The sequence below is a fragment of the Leptopilina boulardi genome, unplaced genomic scaffold (genome assembly GCF_019393585.1).
Source record: "Leptopilina boulardi isolate dan_hultmark-lab unplaced genomic scaffold, ZJU_Lbou_2.1 LbouV2_80, whole genome shotgun sequence".
In the NCBI taxonomy this organism is placed as follows: Eukaryota; Metazoa; Arthropoda; class Insecta; order Hymenoptera; family Figitidae; genus Leptopilina; species Leptopilina boulardi.
The window spans coordinates 119,230-129,535 of record NW_026138028.1 but is presented as its reverse complement, the minus strand read 5'-3'; positions in this window follow the sequence as shown (position 1 = coordinate 129,535).

Sequence of the window (10,306 nt, the reverse complement as noted above, 5' to 3'; positions counted from 1 at the left end):
AGGCGGTTGGCGGCGTCGGTAATGTGACTGCTTGGGCTATTATGTATATCTATATATGTAGGATGAAATAATACGTGAGCCTGTTGCACGCGTGTATTAGTTCGCTGCTTGGCTCGTATATACGTTCATTCGTTGGGTCGGTTGGTTGGGAAAATATTGTGAAATAGTCCCGTACCTTTATACCGAAAGCGAGAGTGAGTCTGGCCAGGCTTAAAAAACCAACCGCTGGAAAGTATATAATATCTGGGCCAGTTTTAGGACAGAAAATATCAATTTTTTTTTATTTTTACTCCAACGCTGGAGAAATTAAAAATTGTAATAATTCAAAAATTATAAATAAAGTACACTGTACCTATAATTATATATAAAAATGAAACAAAAAAGAAATTTAATATCCAACATTTCAGAAAGAGGAAATGAAATTCGACCAATTACGCACTCAACCCTCAATTAAATTCGAATGAGTATTGAATTCGAGGTCCGCGTTGAAATTACATTGGAAAAATCAGGTTAGCCAGGCAAGTGGTAGGACAGATAATATCACCAACATAGCAATTGGAAGACAATAAAACGAGAATCAAGTCCTACATGTGCAATTAAATTACTAATTAATAGTAAATTAATTCTACTGCTTTCTGAATAAAATGATAGCTGATTTGGTTTAAAAAACTAAATTTAGAAAATAATAAAAATTACCACAAAAAGTTTTCTAAACCTTTGATTATATAATAACCTTATTATAAAAAGACAATAAGTGACTTATGTCATTATTATTATTTTATTAAATATAATTTGTTTTCTTAAATTATTGTTATTATATAGTTTGCTGTAATTTTTAATAAAAATAATATTAAAAATATATTTTAAATTTAATTTTAATATTCTAACGAGCAGACTTAAAAAAAACTTGAAAGTGATATTTTTCTATACCTTGACAAAGCAAGGTCGTAAGAGGAGAGAGTTTTGAAAAACGTGTTGTAGAGACGATAAAAAGCAATTATATGTATATGAGAGATTCTTTTTCAATCGCCCCAGCCCAAAAAGTCAATGTTCTGGGATTGGCTTCATACTTTGGTAAATTGTTGTCCTATATGATAGTAATAAATCCCTAAAATATAAACTCATTAAAAAAATATTTGTAGAAAGTAGAGGGGGTTGAAGTTTTGACGTTAAGGGTAACATTGTCATTTTCAAATCCGTTTAACTATGACAAAAGTTAATGGATTTTAATTTATCTATAATGAATTTTATTGCATTTTTCACGTACTTTTCAAAAATGTATATGAAATTTAAAAAAAAAAATTTTTAACCCCTTTTTTGTCAAAATCAACCCTTATTTTTCGATTTTCACCCCTTCGGGTATTTTTTTTTTTTTTTTTTTTATTTTCATTGGAAAGCTGAGGTTTTTTCCGATGAGCTATGTAAATATGAAAATGGGACAACAATAATTTTGTGAGTAACAGAATATTAAAGTAGGCGGTGCCGATAAGGGGTGTACCTGGAGATCATCTTTGAGGATTTAGATAGGCACCGCCTAATTTAATATTATGTTTCTCACAAAATTATTGTTGTCCCATTTTCATATTTACATAGCTCATGGGAAAAAACCTCAGCTTTCCAATGAAAATAAAAAAAAAACAAAAAAAAATTCCCGAAGGGGTGAAAATCGAAAAATAAGGGTTGATTTTGAAAAAAAAGGGGTTAAAATTTTTTTTTTTTTAATTTCGTATACATTTTTGAAAAGTACGTGAAAAATGCAATAAAATTCATTATAGATAAATTAAAATCCATTAACTTTTGTCATAGTTATACGGATTTGAAAATGACAATGTTACCCTTAACGTCAAAACTTCAACCCCCTCTACTTTCTATAAATATTTTTTTAATTAGTTTATATTTTAGGGATTTATTACTATCATATAGGACAACAATTTACCAAAGTATGAAGCCAATCCCAGAACATTGACTTTTTGGGCTGGGGCGATTGAAAAAGAATCTCTCATATATATGTAGTATATATTATGAAATATATTCTTGCCAACGAAATTATCAAATCGTTTTTGTATGGCTAACATCGTAATCGGCAATAGAATATGATTGTACGATTTTAATCAAATTAGAAACATCACCAGTTGATCAATGGCCTTCGAAATCTAAAATAGTATTAACAAAAACAAGTAAATGTTTTTTTTCCTTTTTTTCTAAATCGATAAAATATTTACAGTGATTTATGATCATTATTTTCGCATACCGTTCAGTGAATATTTGTAAATTTATATTTATTATTTGAATATTATTTAAAATTTTTTAAAAAAATTTAATTCGCATTTAGAAAAATATTGTTTTTAAGGGGGGAGTCTTAAAAAACAAAATGATATATTTTTTTATGATTAAAGTGGATTAATTATAAAATAATATTATAAATATCAATAAAATCGAGTTCTGCAAAGTAAAGCTTTCTTTTCACCGAGAGGCGGAGCCTTGAGCGTAACATAATAATTATTGTTGTCGGCCTTTGTTCAGTAAAAAATCAAAATCTCCGAACGAAGGTCTCGATTATACTTTTGCGCACATTCGTTTAACGTACACGCGTTTATAAAATTGTTTTGCCGCAAAATTATTTTCGAAAGAAATTATTAAACTACATATTATTATTATTATTACATACTGATAGTAAAAAGAAACCAATCCTAATTATTATTTTTATAAGAATAAAATAAATCTTATCTTTCAACCTTAAGCAGAAAAAAAATGTTTTACAAAAAACTGAAGAAATTTTTTTTTCCATTATTATTATGTATTTCAATTTTTATTATTATATTTTTATTTAGATTATCATCAATAGTTTTATGATCTATTTGTTTTTTCGACACTGATTGATATTTGCCGAGAGGAAATTTATTAAATAAAAAAAAATTGTATTGTGATTTATCAGGTTTAAATTATCGAAGTCATTGTTTTATTAAATGTCAATCGATTAAAATTGTAATGTATAGAAACAGTTACTAGATCAAATTCAATAGATAAGAATTGACATATTGTTTTTATGAATGCGTTTTGCACCTTTTGATTACTCTATTAAATATCACTGTAACTATCCCTTTATTTATCGTTTTATATTGTAAATATATTTGAAAATATAGTTCATTTTTCTTATACTTTTTGTCTTTAAAAAGCAATATACTGAGAAAAAAATGTTGAAAATGAGTATTGTATAACTTTGAATTCATTATGTTAAAAGGAAAGGTAAATTTGAAATTCACTTCTTTTTTTTTAAGTCCAAATTGCAAAACTACTATTTCAGAATAAAATAAAAAGAATAGTTTCAAAATATCACGAATTAAGAAAATGTAATTTTTTTAAAATTTCAAAAAAATAAAGAATGAAAGAATATATAAATTATGTTTCAGTTATGTAAACTTATTTAAAAATATATGTAAATAAAGAGATGATTTTATTTCAAAAAAGTATGTATTTATAATTAAAGAGTGAAATTTTCAAGTATCTAACTTTCCTTTTTGAATCATTTACGATAATAAGATTTCTATTTAAACACAGTGTGTGTGTGTGTTATGTCACACTTTTTTTCTATATATATTCAAATAATAGGTTACGTTTATATATATATATATATATATATATATATATATATGGCGTTGAAACAACCAAAATTACGTTACATATGTATAAGATAATATCTCTCAATATTTATTCATGATCATACGGTTTCTATTCATCATTTAACCAAAATGCAATCTCGAGTCATATCTGCCCTTGACATCGTTTACTCTTCAGTCTACTTTTTTTTTTATCGCGAAACCTCGTTGTCTTGTACCTTACATGTAATCTTCTACTCAATTTAATACAATAAACATATATAATGACAGAAAATAAACAGTTAATAACGACATTTAAAAAAAAAATTTTTTAATTGATCAGTGAGATTTTTTTCTATGGCGTGGAATACATATTTCACGTGATTGCGAAACAATATTTGAGGGGATGAGTTACAAAGGAGATTTCAAAAGAGATGTGCGTCGAGGAAATTTCAAAATATTTTAACGATTTTATCCACGAAATATCAATAAATAATTTTTCTAAAATAAAATTTAGTTTTATTGTATATTAATATTTAAATTATTTTATAATTTAAAATTTTTAATTTACTGTTTTAAATTAAAAATAATTACAATAATATCAATTTATTATTGAATTGCCAGGATTAATCAAAAATTTGGTTTATTTCAAAATTCCTACTTAAAAAATTCACGAATTTTGAATCTTCAGAAAAAGTGGATTTTTCCAGAATTTAATATTAAGTTTTTTTTATCATTGTAATTAGGCTAAATAAACATATATTATCTTGCATGAAAAATATTAATTTTTTTGTTCAAATTCAAGATTTAAGTTAAAAAAAAAGGAAAAAAACTCTTTGAAGGTAAAATACCGGAAGTGTAAATCTAAAGTCTACAAGTTTGCACATTAGACGGTCTAGGTTAAGGTTCACCATAACTGTACAAGCCTTTTTTTTTATTCAACTATGTGCCCTTCGATTTAACTAGTCGACTCTAGAATTCTAGACACTGCCATAACGGATCCATAACCGACATCAAACAACCATGAAATACTTCATCTATGATACCTTATTAATTCCAAGGCTCATTATAACAATAAAAAAAATATATATCCTACTTTTTTTTAAATATTAACTAAATGTATTTTCCATTAAATTTTTATGAATAATTTGAAAAATTCTTCACTTATTTATTTTTTATTATTATTAGAATTATTATTTTTTTTTTATAAAAATGTTATTTTTTATTATTAATTTTTACTGTGAAATTATATTTGAGAATATGTATTTCAAGGATCTTATCCGCTATATGTATGTATGTGTTATCTAAATTCAAATTAGTTACAACTTTGATCAACATGAATAACTCAAGAACTTTGGCTAATTTGAATTTAGAGAGTAAATAAATCCCCCATGGAAAATACAGAATTCAGATTCAAGTTCAAAAGTTCGGAAAATAATTTAAGAAACATTTTTTGATTGTAAAATAAAATTGAAAGGATTAAGTTAATTACAACAAACTCAAAATAAGAAATTCAACTATTTAAATTTATTAGAGAGAGGAGGGGGGAGAAAGTAAATCCCCAATATAATCCAAAATTTATAAAGTTCGAAATAAGTTATAACACTACGAAACAACAAATATAATTCCCAACTTTGGAACAGAGGATTAATTTATTATCTTCCAAACTATTGGATTATGATATTAATCTTGACGGCGAATTATTTTATTATATTAAATATAATAAATAAATTATAAAATAAAAAAATAATTTTTAATTCTGAAAAAGAATTATAAAAAATAAAAAAAAATAAAATATATTATAAAAATTATTGTTCAAAATGCATGATCCGATATAAATATACATATCGTGTCGTCTTACTCTTCCTAGAGGAATAGTTATAGCGGTGAGGTGGTCGCGAGGGGGAGGAGTTATAGAAGGCTAAGTGAGACTCGCGGGCGTCGCGTAGATCGACCACATGAGGCGCTTCAGGGGGGTAGAAGGAGGGGAGGGGGACGTGCGGGAGGAATTGGTGTCATTGTCAGTGGGTAATCAGGTCACTAGGCCAGTGGGACAACCACTTTCGATTTCAGTCCTTCTGTTGGCCGTGTAACTCCGCGTGGCGCGTCTCGCGCGTTATCTCAACACGATTCGAGGGGCGTTGAGTGGGGACAGGGGGGGGCGTCGATGAAAAATTCAAACCGGGTATTTAAGTTGAAAGAATACCCCCACTCTTTTTTTAATGACGGAGAAAGAATGAAAACGCTCTCTTTTTTGGTCAGAAAGAAGAAAAAATATATAATTTTTTATTTTCTAATTGTTATTGTTATATTTGCAACAAAATCCGCGATACTGTATAGTTGAGATAGCGAAAAGTAGGACGCGTATTAAAAACCACAGACCGTATCCCGTGGCGTCATATTCACCTTCTCTCTCTCGCGGGCTGATTACTCAATCGAATTCATCATAATAAGCGGCACATATAATCTCCGATTAGCGCCATTGTTATGTCGCACGCAGGGAATTCACATAGGCCATCTTTGCTTTTGTGTATATGTATAATGTATAATAATTTAAACCACTTGCGCGACAAGTGCTGCCAAACAAATTCCCTTCACTCTCTCAACAAATTAATCGATAATTTTACTATATTTTTCATTTATTCAAAAATTACTAAGTAATTTTCAAATTTAATTATTGATGCTAAATAAATTAATAGGCCCTTCTATTTTACAATAATTACAATATAATTAATAATGTAATAATAAATTTATGGAACAATTGGTGAACTAGTTCAATGAAGATTAGTTCCAAGACGAAAGCTTCTCGATTGTCAACTCTATAATTAATTAGACAATTTTGACTAATGAATTGTCATAACATTATTAATGAATTGATGGTAATAAATTATAGATATTAGCTGAATTATTATCATAATTTCACAGAAAAAAAAAAATTCTAATTACATTATGCAGAAAAAAAAGACAAAAGATTACTTTTCTTTTTTTTTTAATTAAAAATATTTTTAAAAATAACCAATATTTGTTTTTATATATTCCAAAGAATAAATAAAAAATAAAATTTTGGAAAAAAATTACATCTTTTTTCAATAATAATTAGAAAAAAAAGTAACGTACGATAAAATTCAAATCAATAAAAATATTTTTAATCCAGAGAAAAATGAGAAACAAGGTGTTATAACGGAAAAAAAAAAAAAAATTATAAGTATAAATTAATCCCAGTCATGCGTGAAATTGAAATAAACGAGTAATCAAAGGAAAATAAGACAGGAGGAGCCATCTATTGCACAAATTTTGTATCATTGATCGTTAGTGAGACACATTGTGAAAAAGAAAAAAAAAAGTGTGTGTGTTTCTCTCCCTCTCTCTCTCACTCTCTTTAAATACGAAGTAACCCCGATTTATATAAACGAATGAAACTGGAATTTAATCGGTTGCGCTAATTGGCTTTGAATTTTATGGATTTTTTTTTTAAAAAAAAACTTTTTTCGAGAGGGGAAGGAAGGGGGCTTATAAATACATTTTTTTCACAATGCTTATCCGTCACGAAACACGCACGAGCTTCATTTACGCGACCCACTTTTGGTGATATCGGAGCTCCAGTAACCATTTAGAGTATTTATTAAACACGAAGAAAGACTCCTTTGGAGTGGCATGCTCCCGCACTTATTATTATAATCGCAGAAACATAAAAATCTAGAACAACGTCCTCTCTTTCAAAACTGACTTAATATCATTATCCCTTTTGTTTTCTGCATATCAATTCCGTGATGATAATGAAAAAAATTAAATTTTTAATTAAAGATTATAATTAAATTTAGTTTTAATTTATAATTAAATTAAATTTAAAGATAAATTAATATATTTTTTATAATTAATTATAATATGTAATTGCTTTTTGATAATTTTAATTCGACGAATTTTTTTTTGTATCCGTTAAATTATTTTTCAACAGTTTCAAAAAAACTAAATCTTGGGCGAAATGTTTATTTTCTTATGCATATAGCAATAAATAAATAGATAAAACTAATAATATTCTCAAACAACACGTGTATAGTTAGCTTAATATTGTTTTTGCAACATATTTTTAGATGTTATCACGCGGTAATATTGTCAAAATTTCTTGAATTCCACAATTTTAAACATATGAGTGCTATAACACGTGGGTAAAGAAATAAGATAAACAAAACAAATGCAACGATTTGTCACTTAAAAAAAATGACTAATTAATAATCAAATTCTTCAATGATTCACTCCAGAAAAAATTTTACTGGCTAATTTTATAAGAATTATTTAACATTTCTTATTTATTTCTTAATTTCAATTTTTAAAAAATTCAATTGCTTTATTATTTCGAATTTTTTTTTCACAACTTTCTAAATTAGGAAAAATTGGTTATAATTTTAGAAAAAAAAATATATTGAACTTTAACCTTAAGGATATAAAAAAAGACTACTTATGAATATATTGAAAGGAAAACAAATGAAATGGTAATATACAACATTATATTGGTTATTACTTTAAGAATGTGGAAGCATCCCTGATGAATTGAACATTTTCCGTAAAACAAATGATTTCAAGGAAAACTGATTACGCTAATGCGACACAGTATGCAAATGAAATACGTTAAAAAGTTCACGTGTCACGCTTTTAGTTCAGTTCAAAGTCCGTTAGTTACTGGCTATTATACATATTACAAATGTGTCATTGTTAAAACCCTGAGTGATGATAAAAATATACCTGTAATTTTACTAGTTATTTTTTTTTTGAATTTAATTAATTTTTTTTCACGGTTAATGCAAAGAATTCATTCTCGTAAGCATACATACGCTAATATATCATAACATTGGCTAGGCCTAAAGTCATCTAAGAAGAAGAAGAAGATATAAACTATTGGCGAAAATTTTGTCTGAAACAATTTATTTAAAATATTTTTTAAAAAGGTTTTGTAATATCCCCAATTATGAATATTTTTATTTACTTAATTAATTAATTTAAATAATTCGAAGTGTGAATAATTAATATTATTTTAACATATAAGACAAAAAAATTAAAGACTGGAAATAATTCGAGGAAAGTTATTTTTGTTACATTTTTAATTCAGTCATCAATGAAGGATTTTTAAAAAAGGAAATGCAATGAAAACTGAGAAACTTAAACGATTATATAAACATAAGAAACGTTGTGTAATATACAGAAGTGGTATACTAAAATAAACTTTGATTATATTTTGAATAAAAAAAAAATAGAAGAAAGCTCTCTTTCAGAAAATAACGATTATTAATTATCTTCTATAATAAACCTAAAATAATAATTATAATTAAAAAATGTTCAATAATAGGAAAAAAATTTCCTAATCAATAATAAATTAAAACAAAATCGAAACGAAAAAAATTATAAATAATAATTAATTAGAAATATCAGAATTATTCGGAATCTATAAATAATGAAAATTATTTAATTGTCTAGAAAAATTAACTTTAAATTTTATTAAAAATTATAAAATTTTAATTATTTGCAAAGAATTTTTGCAATGACAGTTTCGAGAGATAGAGAGAGAGAAGGAGTCACGTCTGACACAGATGATGATTATAAAATTAGTGCTGCTCATCATTATGAAAAATAGGTTGCCTGAATATTTTTTAACGCAGTAAAGTCGGGTAAGAAAACGTTGAATAATAATTATTGCTAGCTCAGTGTGTTATTGAGTTATTCCAATGCGAGTTTATCAAAGTGGGTCAAGCGATTCAATAGGCGGCTGGCTGCTGCAGAGGAGAGTAAATGCGACCGTATTTAACTCGTGGGAGTACACGGACAACTTGTATACTTATATATATATATATATGCTACTTACTATATAATAGACCATTATGTATCGGCATGATCTAAAGTGCGCATTATAAGACCCAATGGGAGAGTTAAGGGCATCAAAATTTTATACCCTTCAATTATCATAAATATGTCCATCGCGACAAATGGCGCGTTTTATTTTTCAAAATTATTATTGAAAATTAATACATACACAAACATCTAGGGCAGAGGTAGGTAACTTTAGCAACACTCTAGGGTGTCGTTCATCTTAATTTATCTTCTCTTTCCAATTTTACCGAGAGGGATTTTTTTTCTAAATTAAATTACCTCCAACACATATAGGAAAAAACTCCTTTACCATATTATTCATTTTAATTACATTTTGTTATTTAAATGTAGAAAATTAATTTTTCACTTGAAAATACTATCAAAATATATTAAAATATTTTTTTACTAATAGTAATAATAATTATTAAGATATTTTAATAATAATTTCGAGAGAAAAATAAATAATATTTTCTTATGAAAATAAAATATGTAAAACAAATGTTATATAAGGTGAGATATGAATTAATTTGTCACTCTGAGATATCGAAATTACATTCAGAAATGAAATTGGTAAACCCCCTTTGGTATTCTAACAAAAGTTTTGTCGTGCAACATAAAAGATGTTTAAATTCCACTCGAAAGAGAATGCAACTTTAGAGAAAGAATACATATATACGTATGTCTGAAAAACTTTCCCCAAAAATAATCAAGTCTTACTCAATATACAGAGGAGGTAAGTAGGTTCCATTTGTTTAAGTGTTGCACGTGATGAGCGTTAATGCCTACACGACAGAGACAAAAAGCTTACATACGACAAAGGAAGTGACATTACAAAGAAAATTATTTTATAT